The sequence below is a fragment of the Saimiri boliviensis genome, chromosome 17 (genome assembly GCF_048565385.1).
Source record: "Saimiri boliviensis isolate mSaiBol1 chromosome 17, mSaiBol1.pri, whole genome shotgun sequence".
Taxonomy (NCBI): Eukaryota; Metazoa; Chordata; class Mammalia; order Primates; family Cebidae; genus Saimiri; species Saimiri boliviensis.
This window is the reverse complement of record NC_133465.1, coordinates 43,794,437-43,819,528: the sequence shown is the minus strand read 5'-3', so window position 1 is coordinate 43,819,528 and position 25,092 is coordinate 43,794,437. Positions and strand designations below refer to the sequence as shown.

At 45.3% G+C, this 25,092-nt stretch overlaps 1 long non-coding RNA gene across 2 annotated transcripts; it reads right to left on the bottom strand.

Moving 5' to 3' along the window:
- Positions 1-5,515: 5,515 nt before the first annotated feature.
- On the bottom strand, positions 5,516-24,919 carry LOC141581866 (uncharacterized). 2 transcript variants are annotated; one of them, XR_012514655.1, is made up of 4 exons: positions 24,629-24,919; positions 15,191-15,321; positions 9,233-9,320; positions 5,516-5,866 (listed from the first exon to the last, which is right to left on the bottom strand). It is a non-coding gene; the product is annotated as an uncharacterized LOC141581866 (long non-coding RNA). The 2 variants fall into 2 exon arrangements; XR_012514654.1 differs by lacking the exon at positions 5,516-5,866 and having other exon boundaries at positions 8,660-9,320.
- Between the last annotated feature and the right edge of the window lie 173 nt (positions 24,920-25,092).

Sequence of the window (25,092 nt, the reverse complement as noted above, 5' to 3'; positions counted from 1 at the left end):
GCTGGGAGCAGTGGCTCACACCTGTAATCCCAGCACTTTGGGAGGCAGAGGTGGGAGGATCACGAGGTTGAGTTCAAGACCAGCCTGGCCAACATGGTAAAACCCCATCTCTACTAAAAAAAATTAAAACAATTAGCTGGGCATGGTCGTGAGCAATCTTCACTACTCGGGAGGATGAGGCAGGAGAATTGCTTAACCCAGACCCAGGAGGTGGAGGTTGCAGTGAGCTGAGATCACACCACTGCACTCCAGCCCGGGGTACAGAGCAAGACCCTGTCTCAGAAATAAATAAATAAATAAATAATTTAAAATGAATAAAAGCAAGCTTTTGGTAATAATGTTTATACTGCTGAATCTATACTTACAGCATTATTCTTGACTGAGTAATAAATTGCCCAATCGAATTGAATCTCTTCTTTTGCTAGATACTAGTTTTAGGATTTCGGAGTTCGTTTTTTATAAATAAGATTATTTGCGACAATGCAAAATACCCACCCAAGAAGGATCATACCTTCTTGTGCCAACCTTGATGCAAGCAAAGTGACTAAGGTGTTTGGTTTCAAATGCAAGAATAAGAGCCTTGATGTTAACAAAACACTGGGCCAAACAACTGCCTTCCCTAGGAAACCAAATCAGAGGACTGGTTGTTCTACCAGTTTGATAGCCAACATTATGATAGGTGACTATGTCAGATGAAGGAACGTCAAGTGAGTTGTTACGGCCATTTATTACTTTTTTGATTTGTTTTTGAGACACAGTCTCACTCTCCAGGCTGGATTGCAGTGGTGCAACCTCGGCTCACTGCAACCTCTGCCTCCCAGGTTCAAGTGATTCTCCCGCCTCTGCCTCCCAAGCAGTAGGGCCTACAGGCACGGGCCACCAGGCCCAGCTAATTTTTTTTTTATTTTTAGTAGAGGCGGGGTTTCACTGCATTAGCTAGGATGGTCTTGATCTTCCCACCTCGTGATCCGCCCACCTCAGGCCTACCAAAGTGCTCGGATTACAGGCGTTAAGCCACCACGCCTGGCCTGTTACTGCCATTTACAAAGAACTCTGATTGCTCCCGTGACTCCACTGCAAGTCTCTGGCAGCTGTAGCTTTCACTACTCAGCTCTGCTTCCAACACTGGGGAGGAATTAGCAGAGAATGAACATAGTTTACTATTATGATCTGTGCTTTCTCAGGGAGGTTGTAGCAGCTAACAGCAGAAGATGACTACCAGAAGAAAAAAATAATCCTTGCCATGGTTTGGTTGGCAGTACCAGTATGGTCCTCTGAGACATCCCCTTACCCCCACTCTAACCAACTTTAACCTTCATCATCAATTTGACAAATTTTACAGGTGTATTACATTATACTGCAATTTTGGGCAACTCTTAATATGGCACTGATTACCTTGCATTATTTGTGCTAATTTGGACATTTTCTTCCTTAATGTTTATTAGCTTATAGTTTTAAAGTTAAGAAGTTAAGTGGCTCATGCCTGTAATCCTAGAACTTTGTGAGGCTGAGGCAGGCAGTCACTTGAGTTCAAGGCCAGCCTGGCCAACATGGTGAAACTCCATCTCTACTAAAAATACAAAAATTAGCCAGGCATGGTGGTGCATGCCTGTAATCCCAACTACTAGAGAGGCTGAGGCAGAACTGCTTGAGCCCAGGAGGCAGAGGTTGCACTCTGTACCACTGCACTCCAGCCTGGGAACCAGAGCAAGACTCTGCCTCAAAAAAAAAAAAAAAAAAAAAAAAAAAATTGCTTGGCACATAAGGCTAGTGGCTACTGTATTTGACAGTATAGATATAAATCATATTCATCACTCAGTAAAGTTCTATTGGACCACCCCAAGGTACACCTAGTACACCTAGTATATGCAAGCATATTTTTTGTGTATTACTGAAAGTAATAGCCTGGGCAACATGGTGAGACTCTGTCCCTACAAAAACTTGAAAAAAGTAGCTGGGTGTGGTAGTACATACCTGTAGCCCTAACTCTTGGGAGGCTGAGGTGGGAGATCACTTGAGTCCACGAGTTGGGGGCTGCAGTGAGTCATGCCACTGCACTACAGAGCCTGAGCAACAGAGTGAGGCCCTGTCTCGAAAAAAAAAAGTTACATTTTTACCAATCTCCTAACTGTTGTTCATTAAAGAACATAATATCACTAACCCCTATTCATTTAATGTGTTCTTTTTCATGAACGTAATACATGTCGTATTCATTTTCCAAAAATTGAAGGAAAAAAAGTGACTCTCTTCTTACAAACTCATCTATTTTTTTTCTTTTAGATGGAGTTTCACTCTTATTGCTCAGGCTGGAGTGCAACGGTATGATCTTGGCTCACTGCAACCTCCACCTCCCAAGTTCAAGCAATTCTCCTGCCTCAGCCTCCCAATTAGCTGCGATTACAGGCGCATATCACCACGCCCGGCTAATTTTTTGTATCTTTAGCTGAGATGGTGTTTCACCATGTTGGCCAGGCTGGTCTTGAACTTCGAACCTCAGATGATCCCCCCCAACCTGGACTCCCAAAGTACTGGGATTACAGGCGCAAGCCACCGCACCCAACTGTCATTTTGAGTGTTTTTAGTAATGAAGATAAGCTGTGCCTCCTTCACTTGTCTGACCATGTAACTAGCACCGTTTTCAGTCTTTGCTGTATGAAGCTAAACGTGCCATGCTCACCCGTGCCCTAAGTCATGAAGCTCATACCCAAAGACTACTTGTGAACAGTCACAGCTGGCAAATGCATACCTTGAGAAGTGTTTCTTGCTTAGAGCCATTGGTTCATGAATGTTTTCCAGCCTGACTTCCTGATGTTAAATGCCAGTTTTGTGGAGTGCACACATTTGAAGAATGTGGCTTTAAGCTCCTGGCTCAATTAGTTTAAATGGCTCATGTAATGAATCCACTTAGTGTTCTTTCCTCACTGGAGATGTGAACTGCACTATATTTGGAACTAACACTTGCAATCCTATAAACTGTTGCCTGGGTGTTGAGCTATAATTTTGGTTAATATCACCATTAACTAGATTCAGGAAGTTATATGATGATGAATTTCACAAAGATTCTGGTGAGATGTGACTGGTTTGAAAAAAGGGGGGATGACAGTGCTCTTCTCATAGATTCCCAATGTGTGGGGACCTCAGCTTGCTGACGCTGTTGAATGAGGCCACATGTTCCTCCCACTGGGGCTTGCTTACCTGCTGCCTGCCATGCCAGCCGGAGCAACTGTGTTGTCATCCTGACTCCTAGGCTTGCTCCCATTAACTTGGTCTACACCTCACTGCTTTCAACAAAGAAAACAAATGTGCCATCCATCCAGAAATGACCCAAGTGTGCACTAAACCCAGGAAAGACCTGAGACGGGAATAATCTAAATGTCCCTACTCTCTGGGATCCACCCTTGGCTATCCCCAGTAAGATGCTGGCAAAGATTCTCATTGGTATAGGAGCATCACAGAAACAACAGAAGGCTGGTGAGAAGAGGACCAGCCTTTTCTAGTAATTATCAAATAATACAGTGGCACTGTGTTCCAACCTCACAAGCTGCTATTTGATGTGACAGGTGTGCATTTTGGCCGCTGATCTAAAGACTTTGGTTATCGAAGAACCTTGTCAGAAAAGCCCCAATACATTAAACCTGAGTGCAGTAATCAAGGCAAGGTTCTGATGGATTTGTTCAATAGCTATGGGATTCAGATGGCAGACAGTAGTTGCAAAAGCTTTTAGTGCAAAAGGAAATGCTTATTATACTAGGCATTGAAGCTACAGTATCAAGTAAGGTAGACTTGGTCTCTGCCCTAATGGAGCTTACGATTTAGCAGGGACAACAGATACCGAATGAGTAATTTTAAGTGTGCCAATTCTGGAGTGGGAAGTTTAGAATGCTATACCAGGCAGTTCAAAGTAGTCTGAAGGTTCAGGAAAGTCTCCCTGGAAGAAATGTTAAACTGAAACCTGAAAGACGCATAGTTGCCAGCCGGGCAAAGAGGAGGAAAAAGTGTACTTATTAGAAGAAACAGCATGTGCAATGGGCCTGTAGCTAGAAAGAAACAGACCTATTTAAGAAAGCAAAAGAGGGCTGGGCGCGGTGGCTAACGCCTGTGATCCCACCACTTTGGGAGGCCAAGTTGGGCAGATGACCTGAGGTCCTGAGTTTGAGACCAGCCTGGCCAACATGGTGAAACCCCATCTCTACTAAAATTACAAAAAAATTAGCTGGGTGTGGTGGCAGGCGCCTGTAATCCCAGCTACTCTGGAGGCTGAGGCAAAAATTGCTTGTACCCAGGAGGCGGAGGTTGCAGTGAGCCAAGACTGTGCCATTGCACTCCAGCCTAGACAACAAGATCGAAACTCTGTCTCAAAACAAAAAGCAAAAGAAATCCAGGAGAGGCTGGGTGCAGTAGCTCACACCTGTGATCCCAGCAGTTTGTGAGGCTGAGGTGGGAGGATCACTTGAGCCCAGGAGTTCAAGACCAACCTGGGTAACATAGTGAGACCCAGTCTCTACTGAAAAAAAAAAATTAACTAGGTGTGGTGGCATGCGCCCATAGTCCCAACTACTTGGGAGGCTGAGGAAGGAGGATCACTTGAGTCCAGGAAGTTGAGGCTACATGAGATGTGATCTAGCAACTGCACTTCAGCTTGGGCGATTGAACGAGACCCTGTCTCAAAAAAAAAAAAAAAAAAAAATAGCCAGGTGCAGTGGCTCATGCCTGTAATCTCAACACTTTAGGAGGCCGAGGCAGATGGATTGATCACCTGTCAGGATTTGAGACCAGCCTGGCCCAAATGGCAAAACCCTGGCTCTACTAAAAATACAAAAAATTTAGCCAGGTGTGCTGGTGCATGCCTGTAGCCTCAGCTACTCAGGAGGCTGAGGCAGGAGAATAGCTTGAACCTAGGAGGCAGAGGTTGCAGTGAGCCAAGATCGTGCCACGGCACTGCAGCCTGGGCGACAAGATCAAGACTCCATCTCAAAAAAAAAAAAAAAAAAAAAGAAACACAGGATAACAGAAATAAAGAAAGCTCTTGGGAAAGTGGTACAAGAGGGGTCTGGAGAGGTAGACCAAGGCCAGACAGGCAAGAACTGGGGTCTTGTTAAAGATTCAAAACTTGGCCAGGCATGGTGGCTCACATCTGTAATCCTAGCACTTAGGGAGGCAGAGACGGAAAGATCACTTGAGCCCAGGAGTTCAGGACCAGCCTGGGAAACACTCCATTCTCCTAAAAAGGTAAAAATATTCAGAACGCTAACTAAAAAACAATGGGAGAACATCAGATTCCTTATCTGCAAAGTGGGAATAACAACAGCTATCTCATAGTTACCAGGGAGCAAAATGAGAAGAATATAAATAAAAAGTCTTTTGTAAGTTATAAAGCATTATAGGAACACTACTAAGATATTATTAGTAATAACAAGTGTTACTGCTTTCTTAATAGGACCCAAGGGTTCAAACCACCTCCTAATGAGAGTATGAAATACCCTCTAAAAACCTGACCTACTCCAGGGAGCCGATGTAAAAGTCGTAAGTTTATTTCAGCTGGAAATTCCCGTGTTAGGTTTATGAAGCCTGGGAGTGAATGAAGCTGTTTGGAGCAAGATCACACCATTTATGGCAATGTGGAGTTCTCAGCTTTACACCAAATTCCCAATACCACTTCCAGAAAAGATCATTCTGCCTCCTCCTCAAACCCGCCAGAGCAGAATCACCAAAGCATACTTGTCTCTTAATTTCTTTCTTTTTGAGATGGAGTCTTGCTCTGTCACCCAGGCTGGAGTACAGTGGTGCGATCTCAGCTCACTGCAACCAGCCCTGACATACCACCATGGAGAATGTAATGGTTCATTTTGGGCCATTTCCTCTCTGCCTGCAAAATATGAAACATTACCTAAGTACAGGAGGGCAGAGCTTCTGCCCAGATAGGTATGTGATTTAGCACCCATTACCACAACCTCTTATTAGCTCTGAGTAGAACTAGACACAATTCTTCCACAGAGAGGTCAGTGACTACTCTAAATGTTCCACAGTATGACACCCCAGAGGTTGCAAACTTGCATTTTTTCTTGACCTATACAATGCTTTCAAAATCTATTTGAAATTTTATTTATTTATTTATGTTTTCTCATGTGGCCAGTATGTGGGAAGGTCACAAATCCTCAATCTGCTTGAAAATTTACATGCCAGCTTTTAAAACTCAAAGTATTTTAAATAAAAATCCAGATTAATGGCTTTTCTTGAAAAATCACCACCGGTGATGGCAGCTCATGCCTGCAATCCCAGCACATTGGGAGGCCAAGGTGGGATGATTGCCTGCTTGAGCCCAAGAGTTCAAGACCAACCTGGGCAGCACAGCACAACCTCATTTCTATGGATAATTTAAAAATTAGCCACAGGGTTGGCTGGGCACAGTGACTCAGCCTGTAATCCCAGCACTGCGGAGATGGGGGCGGGTGGATCATCTGAGTTCAGGAGTTTGAGACCAGCCTGGCCAAGATGGTGAAACCCCATCTCTACTAAAAATAGAAAAAACTAGCTTGGAGTGGTAGTGCGTGCCTGTAATCCCAGCTACTCGGGAGGCAGAGGCAGGAGAAATACTTGAACCCAGGAGGCGGAGGTTGCAGTGAGCCAAGATCACACCACTGCACTCCAGCGTGGGGATGGAGCCAGACCCTTTCAAAACAAAATTAGCCAAGTATGGTGATGTGTGTCTGTGGTCCCAGCTACTTGGGAGGTTGAGCTGGTTATATAACATTCAGTCACTTACACAGCACTACCACATCCTTGTGGTCTGTACTGTGGTTGATGTTTTTATCATCTCTTCCACTGTCCCATGTATACACACACATATGTATATACATGTACACAGGAACACGCATGCATACACGTACAAACATCTATACATGCACATGTATGTATACACCTGTACACACATGTATGTATATATGCATTTGTCTACAGCTGTTTTGCTTAGACCCATTTTCTTTTCTTTTTTTTTTTTTTTTTTTGAGACGGAGTTTCACTCTTGTTACCCAGGCTGGAGTGCAATGGCGCAATCTTGGCTCACTGCAACCTCCGCCTCCTGGGTTCAGGCAATTCTCCTGCCTCAGCCTCCTGAGTGGCTGGGATTACAGGCACACGCCACCATGCCCAGCTAATTTTTAGCATTTTTTTAGTAGAGATGGGGTTTCACCATGTTGACCAGGATGGTCTCGATCTCTTGACCTCGTGATCCACCCGTCTCGGCCTCCCAAAGTGCTGGGATTACAGGCTTGAGCCACTGCGCCCGGCCTAGACCCATTTTCTTATGGACTTTTTTTGAGACCGAGTCTCTCTCTGTTGCCCAGGCTGGAGTGCAGTGGCATGATTTCAGCTCATTACAACTTCTGCCTCCTGGGTTGAAGCAATTCTCCTGCCTTGGCTCCCCCAAGTAGCGGGGATTACAGGCACTCACCATCACGTTTCGCTAACTTTTTTGTATTTTTAGTAGAGATGGGGTTTCAACATGTTGTTCAGGCTGGTCTTGAACTGACTTCAAATGATTTGCCCACCTCAGCCTCCCAAAACACTGGGTTACCGGTGTGAGCCTTGTGCCCGGCTTTTTTTTTTTTTTTTTTGAGACAGGGTCTCCCACTGTCATGCAGGCTAGATTGCCGTGGCACAATAATCGCTCACTGCAGCCTCCACCTCTTGGGCTTAATCGATCCTCCCACCTCAGCCTCCTGAATATCTGAGACTAAAGGCATGAGTCACCATGCCCAGACTAACATTTTAATTCAGCCGGGCGTGGTGGCTCAAGCCTGTAATCCCAGCACTTTGGGAGGCTGAGGCGGGTGGATCACAAGGTCCAGAGATTGAGACCATCCTGGTCAACATGGTGAAACCCCGTCTCTACTAAAAATACAAAAAATTAGCTGGGCATGGTGGCACGTGCCTGTAATCCCAGCTACTCAGGAGGCTGAGGCAGGAGAATTGCCTGAGCCCAGGAGGCGGAGGTTGCGGTGAGCCGAGATCGTGCCATTGCTCTCCAGCCTGGGTAACAAGAGCGAAACGCCGTCTCAAAAAAAAAACATTTTAATTCAAACATTTATTAATTTAATGCTTCAATTTATTAACTAAATTTCACTCATCAATTTCTAGTTAACCAAAAGAAACCCAGGATAGCTGGAACAAAGAGGACTCATGCAGGATGGAGCGCAGGCAGGATGGTTAGAAAGGAAGAAGCCACCTTGGACCAAGGAAAGCCCATGTTATGCTGGGGTTGGTGGAAATTGATATACTCTGTTTATGCCTTTGTAAGTATTATCCACAGCTGCAAAATTTAGCCTACTATGATTACGTTTTCTTTGTTAGTTTAAAAAAATCTTGGGCCAGGCATGGTGGCTCACGCTTGTAACCCTAGCACTTTGGGAGGCCAAGGCGGGCAGACCACCTGAGGTCGAGAATTTGAGACCAGACTGACCAATATGGAGAAACCCCATCTCCACTAAAAATACAAAATTAGCCAGGTGTGGTGGTGCACCTGTAATCCCAACTACTCAGGAGGCTGAGGCAGGAGAATCACTTGAACCCGGGAGGCGGAGGTTGCTGTGAGCAGAGATTGCGCCACTGCACTCCAGCCTGGGCAACAAGAGCAAATCTCCATCTCAAAAAAAAAAAAAAAAAAAAAAAAAGGCCGGGCGCGGTGGCTCAAGCCTGTAATCCCAGCACTCTGGGAGGCTGAGGCGGGTGGATCACGAGGTCAAGAGATCGAGACCATCCTGGTCAACATGGTGAAACCCCGTCTCTACTAAAAATACAAACAATTAGCTGGGCATGGTGGCGCGTGTCTGTAATCCCAGCTACTCAGGAGGCTGAGGCAGAATTACCTGAACCCAGGAGGCGGAGGTTGCGGTGAGCCAAGATCACGCCATTGCACTCCAGCCTGGGTAACAAGAGCGAAACTCCGTCTCAAAAAAAACAAAAACAAACTCATGGAGTCAATTATACATAAACACAAAATTAGGATTTATCTGCTTAGTTTTCAATGTTCCAATCATGAATTTATTCTCTATCATTCACTAAAAGTGCAGATTTTTCCTGTATTCATTGCATTTTCTTTCTTGGGTATCTCCCTCCTGGAGGCTTCTGTCCTCTGGCTCCAGCCTTACTGATTGTTCCCTAGGCCTGCAGCCAGGCCAGCTATCACCCTAGGATTTCCCTTCATTATCATCTTAGAGACTTTCTTATTTCTCACCTATATTGAAATATCCTGTTGCCTGGATCATGTCTTCCTGTTTCTGGGTTTATTCTTATTCTGGTGCACCACGTCCTCTAGTAGTTTCCTGACAAAGGGTACATCGATAGGAAATAAGATGTCACATATCTGAAAACATGTTTTTTTATTATTTTTTTGAGAGAGGGTCTCACTCTATCACCTATGTTGGAGTGCAGTGGCATGATCATGATCATGGCTCACTGCAGCCTCGATCTCCCTGGGCTCAGGTGATCCTCCGTGCTCAGCCTCCCAAGTAGCTGGGACTCCAATCGCACGCCCTTTTTTTTTTTTTTTTTGGTAGAGATGGGGTTTCACCATGTTGCCTAAGCTAGTCTTGAACTCCTCAGGCTCAAGTGATCCATTGGCCGTGGCCTCCCAAAGGCTTGAGATTATAGAGTCACTACACTTGGCTTGAAAACATGCTTACTCTACTGAATTCACAATTTAAATAAGTTATTTATTTTATTTTTGAGATGAAGTCTCACTCTTGTTGCCCAGGCTGGAGTGCAATGGTATGATCTTGGCTCATGGCAACCTCTGCCTCCCAGGTTCACGCGATTCTCCTGCCTCAGCCTCTGGAGTAGCTGGGATTACAGGTTCCTGCCCCCTTGCCTGGCTAATTTTTGTATTTTTAGTAGAGATGGGGTTTCACCATGTTGGCCAGGCTGGTCTCGACCTCCTGACCTCAGGCAATCCATCCACCTCAGCCTCCCAAAGTGCTGGGATTACGCGCATGAGCCGCCACACCCGGCCTTAAGTAATTTATATCACAAATCACTGGAAAGCACTCCTACATTATCCTTCAGCATGGCTAATAAGAAGCATGATGCCATTTTCATTGCTGTTCCTTTGAATGTGACCAGCTTTTTCTCTCTAGAAGGTTTTAGGATCTTCTGTTAACTCATTGATCTGAAACTGCATGATATGTCTTTGAATGAACATTTTCATCCATTATGTTGTGTACTCAGTGGGCCTTTCATTTTAGAAATCTAGGCCATTCAGGTCTGAGATGATTTCTTTAAGTTTTTCCTTCAATGATTGCTTTCCCTCCATTTCTCTATGTTCCATATCTCTGTAATGCTTATTTATTTATTTTTTTGAGACAGAGTCTCACTCTGTCACCCATGCTGAAGTGCAGTGGTGCGATCTGGCTTACTGCAATCTCCGCCTCCCGGGTTCAAGTGATTCTCTTGCTTTAGCTCCTAAGCAGTTGGAAATACAGGTGTGCACCACCGTGCTTGGCTAGTTTTTGTATTTTTAGCAGAGATGGGGTTTCACCATGTTGGTCAGGCTGGTCTCAAACTCCTGACCTCATGATCCGCCTACCTCAGCCTCCCAAAGTGCTGAGATTACAGGCATGAGCCACTGCACCCAGCCAGCCCTCTGTAATGCTTCTTTTTTTTTTTTTTTGAGACGGAGTTTCGCTCTTGTTACCCAGGCTGGAGTGCAATGGCGCGATCTCGGCTCACCGCAACCTCTGCCTCCCGGGTTCAGGCAATTCTCCTGTCTCAGTCTCCTGAGTAGCTGGGATTACAGGCACGCGCCACCATGCCCAGCTAATTTTTTGTATTTTTAGTAGAGACGGGGTTTCACCATGTTCATCAGGATGGTCTCGATCTTTTGACCTCATGATCCACCTGCCTCGGCCTCCCAAAGTGCTGGTATAATGCTTCTTAATTGAATATTAGTCTTACTGGGCCCTTTAGCTTTAAAAAATTTTTTTCCAGCTTTTGGGGTTCTTTTAAAAAGCGATTTTCTCAATTTTATCTTCCAACTCATTGATTAAAGTTAATGGTTATCATATTTTAGATGTTCTATTCTCCAATGTTCTTTTTTTCTTTCTTTCTTTTTTTTTAAGACGGGGTTTCACCATGTTGGTCAGGTTGGTCTTGAACTCCCGACCTCAGGTGATCCACCTGCCTTGGCCTCCAAAGTGCTTGGATTACAGGTGTGACCCACCGCGCCCGGCTCCAATGTTTTTTTTTAAAAAGAACCTGTTCTAGCCGGGCGCGGTGGCTCAAGCCTGTAATCCCAGCACTTTGGGAGGCTGAGGCGGGTGGATCACGAGGTTGAGAGATCGAGACCGTCCTGGTCAACGTGGTGAAACCCCGTCTCTACTAAAAATACAAAAAATTAGCTGGGCATGGTGGCGCGTGCCTGTAATCCCAGCTACTCAGGAGGCTGAGGCAGGAGAATTGCCTGAGCCCAGGAGGCGGAGGTTGCGGTGAGCCGAGATCGCGCCATTGCACTCCAGCCTGGGTAACAAGAGCGAAACTCCGTCTCAAAAAAAAAAAAAAGAACCTGTTCTTACTTCATTGACACAACATTGTTATAGCTCTGAGAAAATATATCCTCTATTTAAAGTTGAGATTTTGTTTTGTCCTGTTCTAGATGCCATAGCTGGGCTTACAGGTGCACCACCACCCCTGGCTAATTTTTGTACTTTTAGTAGAGATCAGGTTTTGCCATGTTGGCTAGGCTGATCTCAAACTCCAGACCTCTGGTGATCCATCCACCTTGGATTTCCAAAGTGCTGGGATTACAGATGTGAGCCACTGCACCCAGCCCAGATCAATTTTTTTTAATGGGCAAAATATTTAAACAGATGCTTCACAAAATAAGATAGATGAATGGCCAATAAACTAGTAAAAAAACGGGCCAGGCATGGTGGCTCACGCCCGTAATCCAAGCACTTTGGAGGCTAAGGTGGGCAGATCACCTGAGGTCAGGAGTTCAAGACCAGCCTGACCAACATGGTGAAACCCTGTCTTTAAAAAAAAAAAAAAAAAAAAGCTAGTAAAAACTGTTCAACATCATTAAGTCATCATAGAAATGCAAATTTAAACCATAATGAAATACCATGACTAGAATGGCTAAAATTAAAAAGACTGACAATATCAAGTGTTTATGAGAATGTGGAGCAACTAAAACTCTCAAACATCTGTGGTAGAAACGTACAGTAATATAGCAACTTTGGAAAAAGGTTTGGCAGTTTCTTATAAATACATGCCTACCATATGACCTAGCATTTCTACTCCTAGGTGGAAATAAGATAAATAAAAGCACATGCCCAGGCTGGATGCAGTGGTTCACTCCTGTAATCCCAGCACTTTGGGAGGCTGAGGCTGGCAGATCATTTAAGGTCAGGAGTTCAAGACCAGCTGGGCCATCTCCATAGGAAAAAAAAACAAGAAAGCTGGGCACAGTGGCTCACGCCTATAATCCCAGCACTCTGGGTGGCTAAGGCAGGCAGATCACCTGAGATTAGGAGTTCGAGACCAGCCTGGCCAACATGGCAAAACCTCATCTCTACTAAAAATACAAATTAGCCAGGCGTGGTGGTGGACATCTGTAATCCCAGCTACTTGGGAGGCTGAGGCAGGAGAATCACTTGAACTTGGGAGGCGGAGGTTGTAGTGAGCTGAGATAGTGCCACTGCACTCCATCCTGGGTAACAGAGCCAAGACTGCATCCCAGTACCCGCCCCCAAAAAATACAAAAAATTAGCTGGGCATGGTGGCATGTGCCTGTAACCCCAGCTACTCAGGAGGCTGAGGCAGAAGAACTGCTCGAACCTGGAAGGCAGAGGTTTCAGTGAGCTAAGAACACACCACTGCACTCCAGCCTGGGTGACAAGAGTTAAGACTTTGTTTCAAAAAAAAAAAAAAAAAAAAAAAGCAAGAACACGTCCAGCCAAAGACACAAAAACATTCAAAAATGCATTAATTCATAGCAGCCCCAGACACAATCCAAATGTCAATAAACAGAATGACTAAACCAATTCTGGCATATTCCCACAACAGTCTTCTTACTCAGCAAGAAAAAGGAACAAACTGTTGATATATGGAATAATTGGATGAATCTCAAGTTAAGCAAATGACGACATAAAAATGGTACATGTTTTATGATTTTATTTATACAAAAATCTAGAAAAGACAAATCTGGACCGGGCACAGTGGCTCATGCCTATAATCCCAGCACATTCCAGCCCAGGTGACAGTATGAGACTCCATCTCAAAAAAAAAAAAAAGAGAGACAAAACTGGCCAGGCATGGTGGCTCATGCCTGTAATTCTAGCACTTTTGGAAGACTGAGGCAGAAGGATCATTTCAGTCCAGGGTTTGTGACCAGCCTGGGCAATATAGCAAAACCCTGTCTCTACAAAAAATACAAAAATGGGCTGGGCGCGCTGGCTCAGTCCTGTAATCCCAGCAGTTTGGGAGGCTAACGCCTGCAGATCACCTGAGGTCGTGAGTTCGAGACCAGCCTGACCAACATAGAGAAACCTTGTCTCTACTAAAAATACAAAATTAGCCGGGCATGATGGTGCATTCCTGTAATCCCAGCTACTTGGGAGGCTGAGACAGGAGAATCACTTGAATCCAGGAGGCAGAGGTTGTGGTGAGCCGAGATCGAGCCATTGCATTCCAGGCTGGGCAACAAGAGCAAAACTCCATCTCAGGGGAAGAAAAAAAAGGCCAGGCACAGAGGCTGAGGTGGGTAGATCATGAGGTCAGGAGATTGAGACCATCCTGTCCAGCATGATGAAACCCTGTCTCTATAAAAAAAAAAAAAAAAAAAAAAAAAAAAAAAGAGCCGGGTATGGTGGCACATTCCTGTAGTTTCAGCCACTCAGGTGGCTGAGGTGGGGGGATTGTTTGAGCCAGTAAGTAGAGGTTGCAGTGAGTTGAGATTTCACCACTGCACTCCAGCCTGAGTGACAAAGTGAGACCCTGTCTCAAAAAAGAAAAAAAAAAACAAAAGACAAATCCAATCTATAATGACAGAGGACAGATAGGTGGTTTCCTGAAGAAGGAGGTGGAGGAGGAGAATCATTTGGAAGTCACGAAATAACTTTTGGGGGTGATAGAAATGTTCACTGTCTTGATTGTGAGGGTGATCAGATTAGCATATAAACTTAAAACCTACATGTCTTGGAATATAAGTTATACCAAAATAAAGGCAATTTAAAAATAAACACAATGAGATAACACTATACATACACCCACTAGAATGTCTAAAGCTAAAAAGACTGGCTGGGTGCATTGGTTCACACCTGTATTCCCAGCACTTTGGGAGGGCAAGATGAGAGGATCACTTGAGCCCAGGAGTTTGAGACCAGCCTGAGCAACATAGTGAGACCCTGTCTCTACAAAAAATAAAATTAGCCAGGTGTGATAGCATGTACTAGGGGTCCCAGCTACTTGGGGTGCTGAGGTGAGAAGACTGAGTGGTGAGGTTGAGGCTGTAGGCCACTGCAGTCCAGGCTGGGCAACACAGCAAAAACCCTGTCTCAAACCACTTTGGAAAACAGGTTAGCAGCTCCTTGCATAAAAATATAAGCTTAACATATGACCCAGGAACTCTACTCCTAGTTACTTATCCAAGAATAATTCAAACTTGTTCATTCAATGACTGGCACATAAATGTTCATGACAAGTTTATTTCTAATAGTCCCCAAATGGAAATAACCCAAATGTCCATCACCAGATGAATGAAGAAATGTCTGGGACACCCATGCAATGGAAAATGATGAAAAGGAATGAACTACTAATATGTGTAACAACGTGATGAATTGCAAAAATACACTGAGCAAAAGAAGCACCAAAGAGTACACACAGTTATGATTTTACTTATATAATATTCTGGAGAATACAAAATAAAATAATATCCAAAAGTAGACTGTGGCTGTAGGATGGAGGGGGTTGACTGCAAAGGAGTATAAGTTATGATGCTGCTAAATTGGTTCTCAACAAAGAAAGGAAAGGGAAAGGGAAATGGAAGGAAAGGAGAAACAAAGAATGAAAGGAAGGAAGGAGGGAGGGAGGGAGGGAAGGAAGGAAGGAAGGAAAAGAAAAGAAAGAAAAGAAGGAAAAAAATAAAGAAAAGGAAAAAAAAAGAAAGAAAAAGAAGGAAGCTCGGATTTGTGGTACTTACTGCTTTCTGTGGTGTAAATACTCACACCATGACCAACTTTGAGCTTCTAATATGATGTTTCTAACGTAGATTTGGGAAGAGATGTACATATTTGGCTCCCGAGCTGGTAACAGCCAGTTCCAGGACATTATCTACCACAGAAAGGAACAAAGGTGATGAGATGGTCAGTATCTTGAATGTGTTAGTGGTAGCACAGGTTTATAGATTTGTCAAAACTTACCAAACTGCACTCTTAAAATTATGTACTTTATTGCATGTAAATAATATTTCAAAAAGTTATGTTTCAAATAAAATAACAGCAACAACCCATATGTCCAATAACAAGGGACTGGTTACCTTAGTTTACTGTCTATCCTTTTGATAGACTAGGATGCAACCATTCAAACAACTTAGATTTCAGCAACACAGAAACACGTTTTGCTATACTGTATCATCTTTTGTGGCAGAATGGGAAATTTTTTTTTTCTTTGAGACGGTGTTTCGCTGTTGTTACCCAGGCTGGAGTGCAATGGCACAATCTCGGCTCACCGGAACCTCCGCCTCCTGGGTTCAAGCAATTCTCCTGCCTCAGCCTCCCGAGTAGCTGGGAATACAGGCGTGCACCACCATGCCCGGCTAATTTTTCTGTTTTTAGAAGAGACAGGGTTTCACCTTGCTGACCAAGATGGTCTCGATCTCTTGACCTCGTGATCCACCCACCTCGGCTTCCCAAAGTGCTGGGATTATAGGCTGGGATTATAGGCGTGAGCCACCGTGCCCGGCCCGGAAATTTTAGGTTTTTTATTATTTATTTATTTATTTGTTTGAGATGGAGTTTCGCTTTTGTTGCCAGACTGGAGTCCAATGGCACAGTCTCGGCTCACGGCAACCTCCACCTCCTGGGTTCAAGCGATTCTCCTGCCTCAACCTCCCAAGTAGCTGGGATTACAGGCATGCGCCACCATGCCTGGCTAATTTTGTATTTTTAGTAGAGACGGGGTTTCTTTTTTTTTTTTTTTTTGGAATTGTTACATTTTAAACCATTTTCTTAATATAAAGGATAACAATTCAAATCATATTTTAAATTTCTACATCTTTATATTGCACTAAAATTATTTTACATGGAAGAACTAGTTGATGCATCATGACATAATACCTTAGAAACATTTTTTGATATTCACATCTATATTAATAAATATTTCACAGCCTACTTAAATATTCTTATATACAGCAAATCATCTAACAAAAAGAAATCTGTAATGCTACTTTGTTTTTGAGAGCAAAGATGTTCAGTATTTTTGTTTCTGCTTCTGTGAAACACACTGACTTTTTAAAACACATGGAAGTCACTCATAGTACCTAGTAATAACATTTGAGCAAAACTTAGTCATTCATTCATTTATTAAATGGGGTCTCATGATGTTGCACAGGCTGGCATGAAATTCCAGGGCTCAAGTGAACCTCCCACCTCAGCTTCCAGAGTAGCTGGGACCACATGCCCATGCTACAGTGCCTAGCTTCTTCATTTATTTTTGAGTCTCTACATGGCTACTTTTTAAATATAACCTTAATTTTATTTAAAAAATGAAGGAAAAAGAGTGTTCTCTATTATCCAGTAGAGCAGAATGGTGAGAAGAGCGATAACAAAAATAAAACTTCAATGCTAGCTGCTTCATAGAACTTAAAAATTCAGTTCTCATTATTCTACTGCAACATAAGCAACACAGCTTATTTTAATAATAATAAACACTGTCAGTCTTTTAAAAACCAAGAATACAATTTAAAACTTTGAACAGGCAGGCACGGTGGCTCACGCCTGTAATCCCAGCACTTTGGGAGGCTGAGAGGGAGTGGATCATGAGGTCAGGACTTCAAGACCAACCTGGCCAAGATGGTGAAACCCCATCTCTACTGAAAATACAAAAAATTAGCCAAGCGTGGTGGTGGATGCCTATAATCCCAGCTACTTGGGAGGCTGAGGCAGAGAATTGCTTGAACCAGGGAGGCGGAGGATGCAGTGACCCAAGATCATGCCACTGCCTCCAGCCTAGACCACAGAGCGAGACTCTGTCTCAAAGAAAAAAAAAAAAAAACAAAAAACAAACTTTGAACAGCAAGAAAAAGCTAATGGCAACCTCTTGAACCCCATTTTAAAGCTAGTTCTACTTCCAAATAAAACTTTTAAAGCAGTTTAGCCACCATCAGCTTAAAAATATTTTTTCAGGGCGCAGTGGCTCACGCCTGTAATCCCAGCAATTTGGGAGGCCGAGGCGGGTGGATTGCGAGGTCGAGAGATCGAGACCATCCTGGTCAACATGGTGAAACCCGGAGAGACGGGGTTTCTCCATGATGGTCAGCTGGTCTCCAACTACTGACCTCAGGCAATCTACCCACCTCAGCCTCCCAAAGTGCTGGGATTACAGGCGTGAGCTACTGTGCCTGGCCAGGAAATTTTATTTTTACCATATGTTTGTCTATTCAAATTCTGTGGGCAGACAGATTAACATCAGGCCTTCTGAAAGCAGTGTCATGAGTTAATTCTTTTCTTTGTATTTAAAAGCAGTAAACAGTAAAATGACTGAGAGCTCACAATCTGTAGCCAGACTACTTGGGTTACTGTTCAGATCCCAGGTGTCACTTCTTCCAGCTGGGTGACTGTAGGCAACTAACCTAAACTCCTTGAACCTTAGTTTCTTGACTGCAAAACAGGCACAATAGGAGTACCTAACTCGGAGGGTTGCTGGGAAGATTACGTGAGTTGCTATATGTAAAGACCCTTAAACAATACAAAGAATAAGTGCTTTAAAGATATCAGGCTGGATTCGGTGGCTCATACCTATAATACCAGCACTTTGGGAGATTCGGTTAAGCCCAGGAGTTTGAGACCAGCCTGGGCAACAGACAAAACCCCATCTCTACAAAAAATACCAACCCCCCAACAAAAAGATTAGCCAGGTATGGTGGCATACACCTGTAGTCCCAGCTACTGAGGAGGCTGTGGTGGGAGGATCACTTGAGCGGGAAGTTCAAGGCTATAGTGGGATCACGTCACTGCACTCCAGCCTGGATGATGGAGCAAGACACTATCTCAAAAAAATAATAATAAAAAAAATAAGGCTTATTATTTTCTTGAAGCAATGATATTGTTTGGACAATAAAAATGCTTACCATGAGCTAGGCAGGGAACACAGGAATTTATATGACATGGCTTCTAACCTCGAGGAGCTATAAATGTGGTTCTTAATTGTGGGGAGGGTTTGGGAAAGAATTCACCCCCTTCCTAGGAGACACTTTTTTTTTTTTTTTTTTTTTTGAGACGGAGTTTCGCTCTTGTTACCCAGGCTGGAGTGCAATGGCGCGATCTCGGCTCACCGCAACCTCCACCTCCTGGGCTCAGGCAATTCTCCTGCCTCAGCCTCCTGAGTAGCTGGGATTACAGGCACATGCCACCATGCCCAGCTAATTTTTTGTATTTTTAGTAGAGACAGGGTTTCACCATGTTGACCAGGATGTTCTCGATCTCTTGACCTCGTGATCCACCCGCCTTGGCCTCCCAAAGTGCTGGGATTACAGGCTTGAGCCACCGCGCCTGGCCTTTTTTTTTTTTTTTTTTTTTAGACGGAGTTTCACTCTTGTTACCCAGGCTGGAGTGCAATGGCGCGATCTCGGCTCACCGCAACCTCCGCCTCCTGGGTTCAGGCAATTCTCCTGTCTCAGCCTCCCGAGTAGCTGGGATTACAGGCACGCGCCACCATGCCCAGCTGATTTTTTGTATTTTTAGTAGAGACGGGGTTTCACCATGTTGACCGGGATGGTCTCGATCTCTCGACCTCGTGATCCACCCGCCTTAGCCTCCCAAAGTGCTGGGATTACAGGCTTAAGCCACCGCGCCCGGCCACCTAGGAGACATTTTTTAACATCTGGAGACATTTTTTGATTGTCCCACCATGATTTGGTGGGAGAGGACCTGGTGGAACTTGGTGGACAGGGGCCAGAAATGCTGCTAGACCTTCTGAAATGCACAGGGCAGCCTCCCCACAAAAGAATTATGTCAGGGCAGACACAGTGGCTCACACCTGTAATCCCAGCACTCTGGAAGACCAAGGCGGGTAAATCACTTGAGGCCAGGAGTTCGAGACCAGCCTGGGCAACATGGCAAAACCCAGTCTCTAAAAAAAATGCAAAAATTAGCCAGGTGTGGTGATGTATGTCTGTAATCCCATCCACTAGAGAGGCTGAGGCAGTAGAATCACTTGAACCCAGGAGGTGGAGGTTGCAGTGAGCCAAGGCCCCACCACAGCACTACAGCCTGGGCAACAAGAGCAATACTCTGTCTCAAAAAAAAAAAAAAAAAAAAAAGGAAAGGTCTTAAAAGATTATCATATCTATAATCCCAGAACCCTAGGAGGCTGAGGCAGGAGGATCACTTGAGTCCAGGAGTTCAAGACCTGTCTGGGCAACATAGGGAGACCCTGCCTCTACAAAAAAATAAACAGAATTAGCCAGGTGCAATGGCTCACACTAGTTCCAGCTTCTTGGGAAGCTAAGGCTGAAGGATTGTTTGAGCCCAGGAGGCTGAAGCTACAGTGAGCCAAGATCATGCTATTTTATTCCAGCATAGGCAAAAGAGCAAGAACCTATATCTCAACAAATAAATAAAATTATTACGAGTACAGTTTTTGCAGTTAACAAGAAATGATACATGGGTATATTTTGGTTTCCATTTAAAACAGAAATATCACCAGGTGCGGTGGCTCATCCCTGTAATCCCAGCACCTTAGGAGGCCAAGGCAGGCAGATCATGAGGTCAGGAGTTTGAGACCAGCCTGGCCAATATGGTGAAACCCTGTCTCTACTTAAAGTACAAAAATTAGCTGGGCATAGTGACACGCACCTGTAATCCCAGCTACTAGCTACTAGCTGGGATTACATGCATGTGCCACCACACTCAACCATATGTGTTTTTTTAGTAGACATGGGGTTTTACCATGTTGGCCAGGATGGTCTCATTCTTCTGATCTCATGATCCACCCACCTCACAGTTCTGGGATTACAGGCATGAGCCACTGCACCCGATCCTTTTTTTTCCTTTGAGACAGGATCTCGCTTTGTCACTCGGACTGGAATGCAGTGGCATGAAGAACTTGGTGATTGATTGAAAGAAGAGGGAAGCATCCACTGGTGCCTACTAGATTTCTGGCTTCCACTGTGGAATGGGTAGTGATGCCACTTTGCAGTGTTTCCCAAGTGGGAGGAGTTGGCAGCCACATGGTTTAGTAGCATGGGGAGGATTACACAAGGGACTTCAAGTTGCATTTTCTTGAACTATGCATGGGATTACATCAGGTGTTTCTTAGACAGAGTCTCACTGGAGTGCAGTGTCACAATCTCAGCTTACTGCAGCCTCTACCTCCTGGATGCAAGCTGGAACTACAAAGACACGCCACCACACCCAGCTAATTTTTGTATTTTTTGTAGAGATGTGGTCTCATCACTTTGCCCAGGCTGTCTCTTACTTAACTCCTGAGCTCAACAATCCGCCTGACTCAGCCTCCCAAAGTGTTGAGATTATAGGCATGAGCTACTGCGTGTGGCTGCTTTCCTCTTTCTCAAATTATCAAAGTGATATGTGTTCCTCACTGTAGAAATTTTGAAAACGAGTTAAACAGAAACCACCTGCAACCTCAAATTATATCCACCATTAAAATATTGACATATTTTCCCCAAGATAGTTTTTTTTTTTTTTTTAACTTGAGATTGAGTTTCGCTCTGTCGCCCAGGCTGGAGTACAGTGGCACGATCTTGGCTCACTGCAACCTCCGCCTCCCAGGTTCAAGCGATTCTTCTGCCTCAGCCTCCTGAAGTATATGCCACCATGCCTGGCTAATTTTTAAAAAGTGTATAGGTTGGGCCGGGCGCGGTGGCTCAAGCCTGTAATCTCAGCACTTTGGGAGGCTGAGGCGGGTGGATCACGAGGTCGAGGGATCGAGACCATCCTGGTCAACATGGTGAAACCCCGTCTCTACTAAAAATACAAAAAACTAGCTGGGCGTGGTGGCGCATGCCTGTAATCCCAGCTACTCAGGAGGCTGAGGTAGGAGAATTGCCTGAGCCCAGGAGGCGGAGGTTGCGGTGAGCCGAGATCGCGCCATTGCACTCCAGCCTGGGTAACAAGAGCGAAACTCCGTCTCAAAAAAAAAAAAAAAAAAAAAAAAGTGTATAGGTTGGGAGTGGTGGCTCATGACTGTAATCCTAGCACTTTGAGAGGCCAAGGCAGGCGAATCAATTGAGGTCAGGAGTTTGAAACGAGCCTGGCCAACATAGTAAAACCTTGTCTCAAATACAAAAAAATAAAAAATTAGCTGGGTGTGGTGGTAAGCAACCGTAATCCTAGCTACTTGGGAGGCTGAGGTAGGAGAACTGCTTGAACCCGGGAGGTGGAGTTTGCAGTGAGCTGAGATTGTCACCGCACTCCAGCCCAGGTGACAGAGTGAGACTCCATCTCAAAAAAAAAAAAAAAAATTGAGACAGGCTTTTGATCTTGTTTCAGTTGCTTTAAAAATCCATTTTCCTTACTGGTATTATCATGACTAATGTTGAGACAGAGGTGGCCCACAAAACTGCTGGAGAGCAGGGGAAAGTTAGCTTGAGTGAAGCAAATTATGTATAATTTGTAGTGTGGGTAACTCACATAAAGACAATACACTCACATAAAGACAATACCAGGATTTTCATGGATGTCATCTCACTTAATCTCCATTGACCTTTTTTTTTTAGGTGGGTGGGGGGTATAGTCTCACTGTTGCCCAGGCTAGAGTGCAGTGGCATCATCTTGGCTCACTGCAACTTCTGCCTCCTGGGTTGAAGTGATTCTCATGCCTCAGACTCCCGAGTAGCTAGGACTACAGGCACACACCACCACACCTGCCTCATTTTTGAATTTTTTGTAGAGACAGGGTTTTGCCATGTTGCCCAGATTGTTCTTGAACTCCTGGCCTCAAGTGATCCACTTGCCTTGGCCTCCCAAAGTGTTGGGATTATAAGCGTGAGCCACCGTGAGTGGCCAGTCTTCACTGATTTCTTTTTTCTTTTTTTAAGATGGACATCCAGGCTTCAGTGTAGTGGCGCAATCTCGGCTCATTGCAACCTCCACCTCCTGGGTTCAAGCTATTCTCCTGCCTCAGCCTCCCAAGCAGCTGGGATTACAGTTACCCGCCACCACACCCGGCCAATTTTGTATTTTAGTAGAGACGGGGTTTCACCGTGTTGGCCAGGCTGGTCTCCAACTCCTGACCTCAGGTGATCCACCTGCCTCAGGCTCCCAAAGTGTTGGGATTACAGGTGTGAGCCACCATGCCTGGCCCAATCTTCACTGATTTCTAACAGTTATACACACGGGGCAATTCTTCCACAGTTAATAAATGAAGTAAAATGCTGGGGTTAGGGGAACTACTAAGCCATGGGAAATACACTAGTCACAGTATTGTGTAAGAAATGGTGTCCCTACACTTCTAGATTCAAAACTTGCAAAGATATATCTGTAGCAAAGAAAAAACACTTCCTCCTCTTTTATTGAAAAGTTGGCCAAGCTTTCCTAATTCTTGGTGAAACCCTTCAGCAAGGTCAGACTTCCTCCTAGGTTTTCCCAGTGTGACTAGTGCAAGGCAATTATCTCACAAGCTCAAGCCATATGGTAAAGAGCTCTGTGAACCAGTGACACCCAATTACCCTTACATCAGTAGTATGAAAATGAGACAATTCAGGAAATTCTTTATTTTTTCTTTTTTTGAGATAGAGTCTTGCTCTGTCACCCAGATTGAAGTGCAGTGGCACAGTCTTGGGCTCGCTACAACCTTTGCCTCCCAGGTTCAGGCAATTCTCCTGTCTCACCTTCCCAAGTAGCTGGGAATAGAAGTGAGTGCCACCACACTCGGCTAATTTTTTTTATTTTTAGTAGAGACGAGGTTTCACTGCATAGGCCAGACTAGTCTTGAACTCTTCGGCCTTCCAAAGGGCTGGGATTATAGACATGAGCCACCACACCTGGCCCTATTATTACACTTTTCCTTTATCATTTTAAAAATCTTTTTTTTAAAGAGAGATAGGATCTTGCTGTGTTGTCCAGGTTAGCATTGAACTCCTGGGCTCAAGCGATCTTCCCAAAGTCCTGCAATTACAGGGGTGAGTCACCGCTCCCAGTCTAGGAAATTCTTAACCTGGAGCCCACTTACCAATGTCAAAGAAAGTCAAGACACTGTATGCATATATATTTTTTTCTTTTTTTGAAACGGGGTCTTGCTCTGTCACCAGGCTGGAGTGCAGTGGTGCCATCTCGGCTCACGGCAACTTCCGCCTCCCAGGTTCAAGTGATTCTCCTGCCTTAGCATCCCGAGAAGCTGGGACTACAGGTGTGTGCCACAAGGCCCAGCTAATTTTCTGTATTTTAGTAGAGACAGGGTTTCACCATGTTGGCCATGATGGTCTCTAATCTCTTGACCTCGTGATCAACCACCTTGGCCTCCCCAAGTGCTGGCACCGCTCCTGGACCATATTTTTAAAAATACGCATTTTGCTTAAAAAAGGCATTCATGGCCAGGTGCGGTGGCTCACGCCTGTAATCCCAGCACTATGGGAGGCCGAGGTGGGCGGATTACGAGGTCAAGAGTTCAAGACCATCCTGGCTAACATGGTGAAACCCCATTTCTACTAAAAATACAAAAATTAGATGGGCGTGGTGGCACACGCCTGTGGTTCCAGCCACTCGAGAGGCTAATGCGGAAGAATCGCTTGAACCCTTGAACCCAGGAGGCGGAGGTTGCAGTGAGCGAAACTACGCCCTGCACTCCAGACTGGCGACAGAGCAAGACTCTATGGGGGGGGGGGGGAGGCATTCATGACTTTCTTCCAGGGTTCAGAACTTAAGCAGGTCAAGAAACACCATCCTTTATGCCTGTACACACATTCTTTCTGGTTTGAAATTGGGCCTTTACAGGGACACTTCTGGAGGTTGAAACATTTCCATTCTGTTAAGCACCTGGTAGCTACGGATGGGGGTCTAAAAGGAGGAACCCCTTAGCCCACCCTAAGCAAGTCAGACCTTATCACAGCACGGGTCTTAAGCCCTATATAAGCAGGCTTAGGGACTCTTCAGAGAGGAAGCTCTTTTTAGGGACAAGGGCAGTCAGGAGAGCTTGAGCCCATTCGCTACAAAGCCACTAACCGGGTGTGTGACCTTGGACAAGTTCCATACCCTCTCTGGGCTTCAGTTTCCACAGCTATACATTGGAAGTGGAGCCACATGGTCTTATGGATCCGTCCCAGCAGAGCCGGGTACCAAGTAGATGTAGCCTTTAAAGCAGCTTCCTGTGGGCGCGGCCGCAGGACTTTAACGGTCCCCCCTCCCCCGCTCAGGCCCGCGAAAGCCTCGCTCATCACGCCCCTCGGAGCGACGGCGCTTACCCAACCGCAGCCACAGCGGTCGAACCCAGCTCCGCCTCTTCCCGGGGGCGTCCCATCGTGCCCCGCGCAATGCTCCAAAGGCGGCCAGGCGCCTCCCGCCTTTCCGCGCCCCGACCCCGAACTCCTCTCCCTAGTTCTCCCGGGCACCCTATCCTATCAACGCCTAGTATCCCAGCCAATCGCGCGGGATCCGAGTCTTACCTTCGGTCCACCCTCCTCCCAGTGCTCAGCCGGTCTGAGCTCAAGGCCTTTACCAGGCCCACCCAATCAGCGGCCGGCTCTCTCCTGCCCCACCCCTATCTCCCTCCCCTCGGCCTATCCGCACGCTCCATTCCGCTGCCCGCCCAGCCAACCCGGGCCTTGAAACCAGCAGGCGAATGGGCGCGAGGCGGCCCTTCGACGCTGAGCACCTGACCAATTGGGGATTCCGCGTGGCCAGGTCGGCGGCCAATCGCTGTGGAGCG